The 11,961-nt window shown below is 42.5% G+C and overlaps 1 protein-coding gene across 4 annotated transcripts in view; it reads right to left on the bottom strand.

Moving 5' to 3' along the window:
- ARID3B (AT-rich interaction domain 3B) overlaps positions 1–11,961 on the bottom strand; it is a 66,429-nt gene that overhangs the window by 37,346 nt on the left and 17,122 nt on the right. The gene's annotated exons all lie outside the window — the stretch shown is intronic.

Consider the following 11,961-nt stretch of genomic DNA (forward strand, 5'->3'; position numbering starts at 1 on the left):
TCAGAGTCCTCACCTGGGGCTTGATCCCAGGACCTGAGATCGTGACTGGAGCAGAAACCAAGAGTCTGATGCTTAATCAACTGAGCCACCCAGGTGCCCCTACAGGCATTTTTTTTTTTTTTTAAACACAAAGGAAATACAGTTGACTCCTGAACAACACCAGGGTTAGGAATGAGGGATGCCGACCGTGCATGCAGTGGAGAATCTGAGTGTAACTTTTGATTCCCCAAAAATTTAACTACCACTATTGACGAGAAGTCTTACTGATAACATATAGTTGATTAACACATATTCTTTGTTATATGCTGTATTTTTACAGAAAACTGAGCTAAAAAATAGAAACTGTTATTAAGAAAATCATAGGAAGAGAAAACACATCTGCAGTACTGTACTGTATTTACAGGAAAAAATACACATATAAATGGACCCATCCAGTTCAAACCCGTGTTGCTCAAGGGTCAACTGCACAGGAAAATGTTTACAGTTATATCTAAGTTATGTGGTTATAGTGAATATATTTTCACCTTTACAAACGTTTATATTTTCTGTGTTTTCTAAAATGAGTCTGAATTACTCTGACAATGAGAAAAAATAAATCAAAGTTACTTTTAGAGTAATGTGAGCACTAAAAAAAGATTATCTTTGCCCCGCTCTATCTGGAATGGAGTGAGAGGGAGCACGGGAAGAGGCACCTGGGTTAATAGCCCAGCTTCCCAACTGTGAGACTATAAGCAGCACAATTCTTTCCTCATCTGTAAAATAAACACATAAAGGGTGATAATTCAGGGCCTACCTCATACACCTCAATGAAATAAGACAAGTAACTGGCCATAGGTATTAAAATCAAAACCAAAAAAAAAACAGCAAACAAAACCACGACTGACTGATATGGAGGAAGTCTACTGCTCCCCTCCCTCTCCAAAGAAAACCTCACTCAGAAATGCTAGATAAAACTCAGCACTCCACACTACGTACGCATACAGCTAAGCTTGAAACCAAGAGAGAAAGCACAGTCCACAGTGCCAGAAACAAAAAGGAATCAACCAGAAGCGAGCAGGTACCAAAGCTGTAGGATGTAGTTCTTGACATCTTAAGGGCTGAGGACCTTGGATTTAATCCCAAGGGAGAGGAGCCCAGGCTTCAGGCCCCCTGCATACCAGGACCCAGTCCTGAGATAAACGCGTAAAGCCAGCAGCCAGGAAGGATGACACATTCACCCCCCATTAACTAGGGCTTAAAAAACTGCCCACTGGCCTGAAAAGAAGTAAGGAACCATGCCGTTTACCACAGCCCTCATGGAAAAATTGGGTCCATAAGAGATGGAGGCCCAGGTTCTCACCAGGCACAGAACGAATTTGGAGACTCCAAATTCACATTACCCCAAAACAATGACAACTAACTAAACTCAAAGGGTCCCCGCGGAGGAGCAGACAAAATTCCCCTTAGGAATGCTTCCGTAATCTAGCACATGGGACTCCCATGGAACCAAATCCCAACTCAAAATGAGCTTACACTGGGAAAACAAACACACCACAAGAGGGAATAAACCACCATACGGAAGAGTAACATGAAACAAGAACCTGTACTCCAAGAATGAGATAATAAGAGAATCATCTAAAAGCATCTCTAAAATAAGCATGTTTAAAGAATGGCAGAACGTTGGTAATTGTTGAAAGCTGGGTAAAGGACACAGGCAGTTCATGACCATTCTCTTTTTTATATCCTGGAAATTTCTATAATAAAAAGTTCTAACAATTCTAATATAATTTTTAAAATGTTCAAAGAGTTTAAAGGAAGGAATGGAAACCAACTGGTAAAAACAGGCAGTTTTTTTTTTTTAAGATTTTATTTTTTTTTATTTATTCGACAGAGATAGAGACAGCCAGCGAGAGAGGGAACAACAAGCAGGGGGAGTGGGAGAGGAAGAAGCAGGCTCATAGCAGAGGAGCCTGATGTGGGGCTCGATCCCATAACGCCGGGATCACGTCCTGAGCCAAAGGCAGACGCTTAACCGCTGTGCCACCCAGGCGCCCCAAAAACAGGTAGATTTTTAAAAAGTCAAAAAAAGTACAGAAATTAAACACACTATTAAGATAAACAATTTTTTACATTATTAAGTAGAATAGACAGAGCTGAAGAGAGAATTCAAAATTGGGAAATAGAATGTGAAAATATTCCAGAATGCAGGAGAATGACACAAAGAGATAAGGCTATAAAAGACACAGAAAAATATCAAGGGAAAAAAAAAAAAAGAGCAGCCAAGGGAAAAAAGAACTCAGATCAGGTTGAAGGAACAGAACAAGGCCCAAGTGGAATAAATAAAAATAAGTCCAAACCTAGAATACTGAAGTGCAACTGCAAAATAACAGAGACAAAAAGAAAAATCTTAAAAGCCGCAAGAGAGAAAAAGGATTCACAAAAATGACAATTAGACTGACAACAGACTTCTCAACAGCGAAACAGCTGCTAGGAGAGAGTGGAATCATATCAAAGTGTTAAGAAAAATCAGGGTCTACTTAAAAAAGGCGTGGGGGGGGTGTGCCTGGGTGGCTCAGTCAGTTGGGTGTCTGACTCTTGATCTAGGCTCAGGTCTTTATCTCAGAGTTAGTTGTGAGTTCAAATCTTGTGTTGAGCTCCACACTGGGTGTGGAGCCTACTTGAAAAAAAAAAAAAGGAAAAGAAAAAGAAAAATCAGGGTCAATCTAGAATTAAAAGCTATGATCAATCACACAAGAGTAATGGCAAAATAAAGATATAAATTTAAAAAACTTTTTTCAGACATACCAAGACTAAATTTACTATATACAAATCTCTGCTAAAAGAGTTAGTAAAAAGTATAAAGAAGACCAAGCCTAAAGGGAGAGAGTGGGTTGTAAGAAGTCATGGACAGCAAAGAAATGGATAAACCTGTTGGGAAGTCTAAACTCACCATTAGCATTAGGGGAAAAAACTAATTTGGGGGAGAGGTTAGAACAAACCGGCACTAAAATACTGGCCACAATAAACTGGAAGATGGGAGTGGAGCAGAAGTTAAAACTAGAATCTCTAAGGTCCTAATATTGTTTGAGAGTAGTATAAAAAGTCAAGATTGCAAGGTAAAATCTAAATGAAACCAAGAAAAGAACAGAAACAGAAATATAACTTTTTTTTTTAAGATTTTATTTATTTATTTGACAGAGAGAGAGAGACAGCCAGTGAGAGAGAGAACACAGCAGGGGGAGTGGGAGAGGAAGAAGCAGGCTCCCAGGGGAGGAGCCTGATGTGGGGCTCGATCCCAGAACAGAAGGATCACGCCCTGAGCCGAAGGCAGACGCCTAACGACTGAGCCACCCAGGCGCCCCCAGAAATATAACTTCTAAACCAGTCTTTACTGAATAAAAAAAAAACCAAACAACTCAATCAAATGAACAAAAGACAGGAGAGGACAAAACAAGAAGCAAAGAGAACCCTCGGTCAAACTGAAAATCCAAAGCGAGAGGGCAGAAATAGACCCACATGTATCACCGATCCTAATAACTACATGGATTAAATTAATCTAATAAAAAGGCAGAGATCATAGGTCTTTTACATGTGGTCTTAAGATGTAAAGATTGGAATGTGTAAGAAAAAAAATTTACTAACACTCATCAAAAGAACGCCAGTCCTACCTGGAATACTTTAATTCACCTCTCTTTGAAACTGATTACAAACAAAACTTAGTAAGGATAAGGAAGATTTGAATAACACAACTAATAATAAGCTTGATCCAACAGACAGATATACAACACCACATCTATCAAAAGGAAATTATCATCATACAGCTCTCTAACCACAATGGTTAGAGCTTAACTATAAAGCTATAAATTAATATATTTTACAATCCCACATATTTGGAAACTAAAAAAACATTTTGGACAACCCATGGGTTAAAGAAGCAATGAACTGAAATAATGAAATGTTTAGTACTAACCAATGGAAACGTTACATACCAACATTTGTGGGACACAGCAAAAGTGTGACCTTAAGAGAAATCTACAGCTTCAAATGCATTTATTTAACAAGAATTTCAGAAGATATATAAACATACAACTAACTAGGCTTAAAAAATAGACACACAGTACAAGTAAAATTTGGAAAATCTAAATAAGATCAGTGGATAATAACATCGTCAATATCCAAAATTGTGATATTATACTACGGTTTTATAAAATGTTACCACTGGGGGCGCCTGGGTGCCTCAGTCCCTTAAGCCTCCGACTCAAGGTCTTGGGATCAAGCTCTGAGTTGGGCTCCTGCTCAGCTGGGGAGTCTGTTTCTCCCTCTCCCTCTGCCACTCCCCCTGCTTGTGCTCTCTTTCTCTCTCTCAAATAAATAAAATATAAAATAAATAAATAAATAAAATAAAAATAAATAAAAATAAATTTTCCTTTTACTGCTGGGGGAAACTGGGCAAAGTGTACAGGGATCTCTCTAAATGATTCTTTTTATAACAGTTTGTGAATCTACAATTATCTCAATGATAATTTCAATAAAAAAAAAAAAGGCCAGAATACCAAACATTACTACCACCAAATGCTGGCAAGGATGTGGAACCCTCATTCATTGTTGGTGGGAATGCAAAATGATACAGGCACTTTGGAAGACTGATCAGCAGTTTCCTACAAAACTAATCATACTCCTAACATACGATCCAGCAGTCGCGTTCCTTGGTAGTCACCCAGATGAGTGGAAAACTCATGTCTACACAAAAACCTATACACAGATTTTTATAGCAGCTTTATTCATACTGCCAAAGCAACCAAGATGTCCTTCAAAAGGTGAACAGATAAATAAACTGTGGTATATCCAGACAATGGAATATTATTCAATGCTAAAAAGAAATGAGCTATCAAGCCATGAAAAGACATGGAGGAATCTTAAATGTATATTATTAGGTGAATGAAGCCAACCTGAAAAGGCTATGTACTACATGATTCCAACTATATGATTCTAAAGATAAAACTATGGAGACAATAAAAAAAAAAATCAGGGGTTGCCAGGGGTTGAAGGGGAAGGAGGGATGAATAGGCAGAGCACAAAGGATTTTTAGGGCAGTGAAACTACTCTGTACGATACTACAATAGTGGATATATGCTATTTTGTGTTTGTCAAAAGCCACAGAACACACAACATCAAGAGTGAACCCTAAGATAAACTATAGACTCCGGGTGATAATGATGTCTCAGTGCAGGGTCATCAACTGCAACAGATGTACCACTCCAGTGGGGGATTCTGACAGCGGGGGAGGTGCGCATAGGTTGAGGCAGGGGCGGTGTGGGAAATCAAAGCACCTTCTGCTCAGTTTTGCTGTAAACCTAAGACTGCTCTAAAAAAACCGAAATGGAGCTATTTGCATTAAAAAACAGAAACAGAAACAGGGCCAAGTAAAAGACAGTGGAAGACACAAATACTTATTCAGCACCTATGATCGGCCATTACTCCACTGGGCACTGGTATACTATAATAAGCAAGGCAGAGATGGTCCCTGTTCTCTTAGAGCTTACCATCTACCTAGTATAGGAATCAGATACCAAACCAACCAACCACGGAAATATAAAAGGATAATGTTCAATGACAGCATATAACCTGATCTACACTAAAGGTGAGACATTGCCTCTGAGGAAGTGATGTTTAAGGTGAGAACTGAGGGCTGGGCAGATTTAGCCTAGAGGAGTGTTCTAGGCAGAACTAGCATATGAAAAGGCCAGGGTGATCCGAGTGATAGGTCAGGAGATTCACAAAAATGAGGCTGACAAACAGGCAGGGATCAGATTATGCAGATCCTGGCTTTTACAATTAGAGCAACTGACATCATACTTGGATGGCATTAAAGGAGTGACATAATCTGATTTGTTTTTTAGAAGATCATTCTAGCTACTGTGTAGAGAATGGATTAGAATGGGGGAGGGAAGACAGAGACACTTGTTGATAGCTCCAGCAGTAGGTGGGTAGCCTGGATTAGGTAGGTGATAGTGGAGAAGGAGAGAACGGGCAGAATTCTAGACATTTAGATGGGAGAATTGATAAGGCTTGGTGATGACTGGACATCACCAGATAGAGTGACAGAGTAGGAGGTATGAGAGATAGTCAACGCTAAGGTTTCTGATATGAATCACCAAATGGAGAGAAATATCCTTCACAGAGAAGGAAAAATAAAAGAGGAAGTAATGTAGGGGACTAGGTTGGAAATCAAGAGTTCAGGTTTATATGTGTTAAACTTGAGATGCCAGTAAAATATCTAAGTGTGAATGTCAAGAAGGTAGTTGGGAACACAGCGATTGAGCTCAGAATGGAAACATGGGCTCAAATGATGCATATCGATGTCAATGGCTTGTGGACAGTATTTAAAACCCTGAGACTGAGAGAAATTGCCCGGTGGGATATAGAGAAGAGGGTTTAAGACTAGGCCTTGCGGAACTTGGGGTTTTATGGTCAGACAGAAGAGAAAGAGAAAGGAAAATAAGCCAACGGAGGGGGTACGGAAAGCAAAGGAAGAGAATATTTCAAGGAGAGTGGTCTACTGTATTTGATACCACTGAGAAATCAAGTGAGGCGAGGGTAGGCTGGGCTTAGCAAAATGGTGGTCGCTGGGAGGCCTCACTGAGAGAATTCCAGGAACATGGAAGAGTCAGAGTCTAGACTGAAGTGCGCTGAGGAGTGAGCTGGAGGTGACAAAGCGGAGGTAGGAGTGCAAACAGTGCCTCTGAGAGGCTCTGCTGCGGGGACAGGAGACAATGAGAACTAAGCTGGAAGGAGATATATACCCAAGGGAAAGTTTTTAAAAAATGACTCCTTATTCCCTTGTAACAAATGAACCAGTCCGATTTATTGATTAAAGGAGTTTTTTGTTGTTGTTTTTAAATCTGGGAGACAGCAGAACACATATGAATGTGGAAAAAGCTTCCCAAGCCAGTGGGTCCAAAGAGTCAGGGAAATAGGCCTTTCTCTGATGGAGCAAGTTCCTGAAAATGAGGAGGGGGACTGGGATCTCAGATGTGTGTGGTGGGATTAATGTTTGGGAAGAAGGATAAGGACCTCATTTAAGTCATGACCATGTATTTATAACAATTCAATGTAAATATGGGACGCCTGGGTGGCTCAGGCAGTGAAGCATCTGCCTTCAGCTCAGGTCGTGATCTCAGGGTCCTGGGATGCAGTTCCACATTGGGCTCCCTGCTCAGTGGGGAGTCTGCTTCTCCCTCTGCTTCTCCCCTGGCTCGTGCTCTCTCAAATAAATAATAGATAAAATTAAAAAAAAATTCAATGTAAATAAAGCTTAGTTCTACCTAAAGAAGAAACATGCACATACCCCTATTTTAACATGGAAAGAAGCAGCTTCAAAAGTACAATGATTTCTCATTCAGAGAAAATAAAAGATTTTTTTAAAAGTGCTGACTAAATAAAAAGTGCAATGGTTTCAGCTCACATAATCCTGAAATGTTTTGGAGAACTCCAGAATAAGAGAGTTTGGTCACAGTTCTGGGAAACTTGAAAAGGAATTGTTTCAGAGCAGTATCTAGGATTTATGGAGCATCTTTACCTATAAAAGTAGTAAAGACTGAAGAATTACAGCTTCAGAAAGTATTTCGGTGCTAATGCCAATCTGACCCAACCTCTGTATGATGGTATAAATTTACAAAGATCTTTCACATCATATTCTTCTTTCACCTTTGTAACAACTTTACAATCGCTCCCTGAGCACGGTGGGAGAGGATTTCCATCCTCTGGGATACATGTATGTATGGCTTCCACGTGGTAGGTTAGGAGACCTGTCCCAAGTACTAGAGCGAGCAAGCAGTGCAGCTAGGATCTAAATCTGCATCTTCTGGCTCCAAAACCAATGTTGATTTAATAATTAAATCTGTTACTAATTAACACATTTGCTGAGTATTTATGCCTTAACCTTTTGGGGTTAACGTCTAAAAGGGCAACCAAGCTGTGTCACAAATCACCACAGACATCTTAGACATCATGGAATGCTAGGCTGGAAGCACCACTGGTCAAGCCAAATGAGAGAGCACAAGTTCTAGGTCCCAACCCTCTCCTAAGAGACAGTTCGGTCACCCAAGTGACTATGGGGAAAGACATGAACTCAATAGGGATATTGAAAGTAGATGTGACGAAAACTCAAGGTTGCCAAACTCTTCAGCAACCAAGACAGAAACACAAAGAAACACAGTCTAGGGCAGCGTCGATGAAAGCACGGCATACGTTCTTTCTCTAATTACACAATGTAAAGCAGGGTTTCTCAACACAGCACTACTGACATTTTGGACCAGGTAATTCCTTGTTGTGGGGGCCTGGCCTGTGCAGAACAGGATGTTTACCAGTAGAGCCTCTACTCACTACCTGCCAGGAGGACATCTCCCCCATCTCAGTCTCCACAACCACACGTGTCTCCTGACACTGCCAAACATCTGGGAGCAGGGTGGGGGGAGATCAACCTCCATTTAGAACCACTGATTGGATTCCACTGTGACGGCAGAAGCTGAGGGCATGTGAGACAGACTTACAAAGAAAAGTGAGGAAAGCTTATGACTTTATTTGTATTCAGGCAATACTTTGCACAATCTTTACAAAAAGGCTCAGATGTGCCAAAGACATAAAGTATGTGCCTAGTCCAAGGCCTAGTCCAAGAAACGGCACCTTACTACTTAGAGGAACTCTTGGTAATAGATTCCAGAGACCAAGCAGTCAGCCATCCTTCCTCCTTCCCACACTCAGTAACCGAGGTGACTGCCCAAGTATGCAAAAAATCAAACACACACATCGTGGCTCCCCCATGCCTATCAGGCCACTGCTCATCTTTCTGTTCTCTGGGAGGGAGTCTACACACTTCTGGAAACCTGGCTCCACTGACAGGCTCAAGACAGACAAAGCCTGTATTGCCTGTACTACCCCCCAGGAGGCCAGAAGACCACCCCTAATAGGCCAGCAAACCCCCCCACTCGGTTGTATGCTGACAGGGCTCTACTGATCTCCCTCGAGAGAAGGGACACTCAGCTCTTTGTCTGTTGCCTTGTTTTACAATTATTTACTCTGCCCATGGAAATCTGATGGGCTTTAGAATGCCTGGCTCAATGGCATTATCCATCTTCCTATCACGCTGGTGTCAGAGAATACTATACTCTGTCTAATGGTCTGGGCCTTAAGAAGCAATAATTTTCTAAGAGTTTCTTTAAAGAGAAGCCATAAAATTATTCTGACTTCACATGTTCTAAGAAAGGGATTACAAAACAAAAGATAATCTGTGGGGTCCTTAAGCTTTTCAAATTTTGCTTTTTGGTTGGCAGATGCCTGCCAACCTGTACCCCCCCAAAGTCTAACAAATGTTTTTTGAGTATTCCTTTTGGTTTACCAAGCTATGCTAGCTACGCTGTAGACAAAATTAACGTTTTTACCTTGGTATGTGAATGTCTGAAACAAAACCTTGTTTTAAAATATCAGCAGCGTAGGGTTGTCTGGGTAGCTCAGTCGGTTAAGCATCTGCCTTTGGCTCAGGTTGTGATCCCGGGGTCTTGGGATCAAGCTCCATATGGGGCTCCCTGCTCAGCGTGGAGTCTGCTTCTCCCTCTCCCCCACACTCGTGCTCCTTCTCTCTCTCTCTCTCAAATAAATAAATAAAAATCTTTAAAAACAAAAGGGGAAAAAAGAATAAAATATCTGCAGCATAACTAAGACGGGGCAGCTGGGCTTCAGCTGACTTAGGACAAAGTGAAATTCCTGCAAGCAAGCCAAGACCCAATGTCCCTTGAGGTCTCCACAAGGTCTCTGCTTAGACTGTGAGTTCCTTAGTCCATGGAGCTCAGGCCTGGCCCAAAGAAGCCTCTGTAAAAGTCTGTTGTATAAAAGAACAAAATGGACACCGCAACACACGGACAGTGAGACCGTTTTATATCACCTACAGAAGATCTCTGTAGCTGTTGCTGGACCAAGGGATACTCCATTTCTGCTCTCTACAAGCTAACTGCATATGAAACAAAAGACTGTGAACAATAAAAAAGCTAGTTTCATGGTCTGTAATGGTTTCTACAGGCTCTCCCCAAGGATATTTTTTCAGTCCTACTTCATAAGCACAACTTAAAAAAAAAAAAAAAAGGTTTTTTAATCCTTAAGCATATTATTTCCTCCTTTATTTTTATTATTTAAGATTTTATTCATTTACTTGCCAGCGAGAGAAAAAGAAAGCAAGAGAGCACCAGCAGGGGGGAAGGGAGAGGAAGAGGGGGAGGCAGACTTCCCACTGATCAAGGAGCATGATGTGGGGCTCAAACCCCGGCCCGTAGCATCATGACCTGAGCCGAAGGCAGATGCTTAACCAACTAGCCACCTGGACACCCCTTATTTACTCCTTTAAAGGCTGGATCAGACAAAGGAGGAGGGCAGAGACCAAAGCAATTTTGTAAAATTAAATTCAAAAGGAAAAGGAGGTGGACATCTGAGGTTTCAAAGTCATTGTAACAATGACCCCCTAACACAGTTCTCGATCTCCAAATCCAAGGGGAAGGGGAATTTAGGGTGTGAGATGAGGTCTCAGAGCCGCTGGTATTTATAACACATTTTGGCAGGTGCTCCGCCTGGCAGTCTATAATTAGTGAGTATGCCTCAGAAACTTAAAATGAGCTCAAAGGGTTTCAGAAACCAACAGCCAGCCCCTGAGCAATGAACTGTGTAGTCATGGGGCCGCCGCGCCTGGAACACCGCGCTGGGTGCCTGCCACTGTGCACCCGAGTGTGCACGCACACGCCGCTTCTCAAGAGTCTCTTTTTTCAAAGCTCTAATGGCTTGACCTCAACACCTGCTGCACTTCCTGAAGACAGACAGGCTCTGGAGCTCCACTTGTTCCTCGCACGCGGCTGCACTTTCTAGGAACGACCGCACACACGCAGAGGCTGGCCAGCTGCCAAGGCGGGGGCAGCCCAGCCGCCTCGGGCCTGAACTTTCCCAGTGCTGTCAGGGCGGGATCCCTAGAGCTGACTCAGCGGCCGGCATGGAACTCTGCCAGCCACAAAGCAGCGCGGGGGCTGCAGGCAACTCACAGATGTTTTGCTAAACGAAAGCAATCAGCCGGGAGGCAGGTCTGGGCTGGCGGCCAAGCTACCGCTGTCGTGGAAGCTGGGACTCTCTGATCCAAGTCCCAGCTCAGCCACTACCGCCCGACGATCTGAGGGAAAACCCCGGTGCGCCTCGGCATCTTTTGCCTGCTTCTGAGCCTGTCCGTGGGGCCGCAGCAGAGGATGGCACTCTGTGCATGAAAGAGCCCCTGGAGCACTACTCCCCGCCGCGCGCTAGCTCGGTCAAACCTCACACCATCCTTGGGAGGCACGCTTCGCCATTTTCACTTCACAGATGAAAGACCCAGGCTCAGAGAGACTGAGAGCCCTCCGAAAGATCACAAGGATAATAAATGGAAGAGATGGGAATTGAACCCCACTTTGCTGGCTCTGGAATCCACGGCAAACACTGCTGTGCTAAAACTCTGATCAACTACACAGGGCTCCTTTACACAAAGCTGATTTTTCAGGTTCCAAAGGACCTTTCTTAGATGACTTCTCAGTTGCCCTGTGAAAACCCACAGCTCTTCACAACGGATTTCCAAAGAGCACCACTGGGCCACTGAAGATCATGTACTTATGCGGAGTACCCAAATACTACCAGCTTTGTCACAAACTCCCTAACTAAGCATCAATGAGTCACTTAACCTGGAACAACCCATCACTGCAGGTCCTGAAAGAGAAGAGCAATTAGAAGCCAAAGGCTTGGTGAAGAAGACAGATTCCTTACGCTCCACCCCAAGATAATTCTTTAAGACCCTAGAATCTGGTTTTTTTTTAAAGCTCCCGAGATAACCGTGATGTTCACCCATGTTCGAAAATCACTTAAGCTTGCCTTGGCTAAACTGGGAATTTTGAGGTCTACCCTTTCCTGTTTCAAAGGGGGTGG

The sequence above is a fragment of the Ailuropoda melanoleuca genome, chromosome 9 (genome assembly GCF_002007445.2).
Source record: "Ailuropoda melanoleuca isolate Jingjing chromosome 9, ASM200744v2, whole genome shotgun sequence".
Classification (NCBI taxonomy): Eukaryota; Metazoa; Chordata; class Mammalia; order Carnivora; family Ursidae; genus Ailuropoda; species Ailuropoda melanoleuca.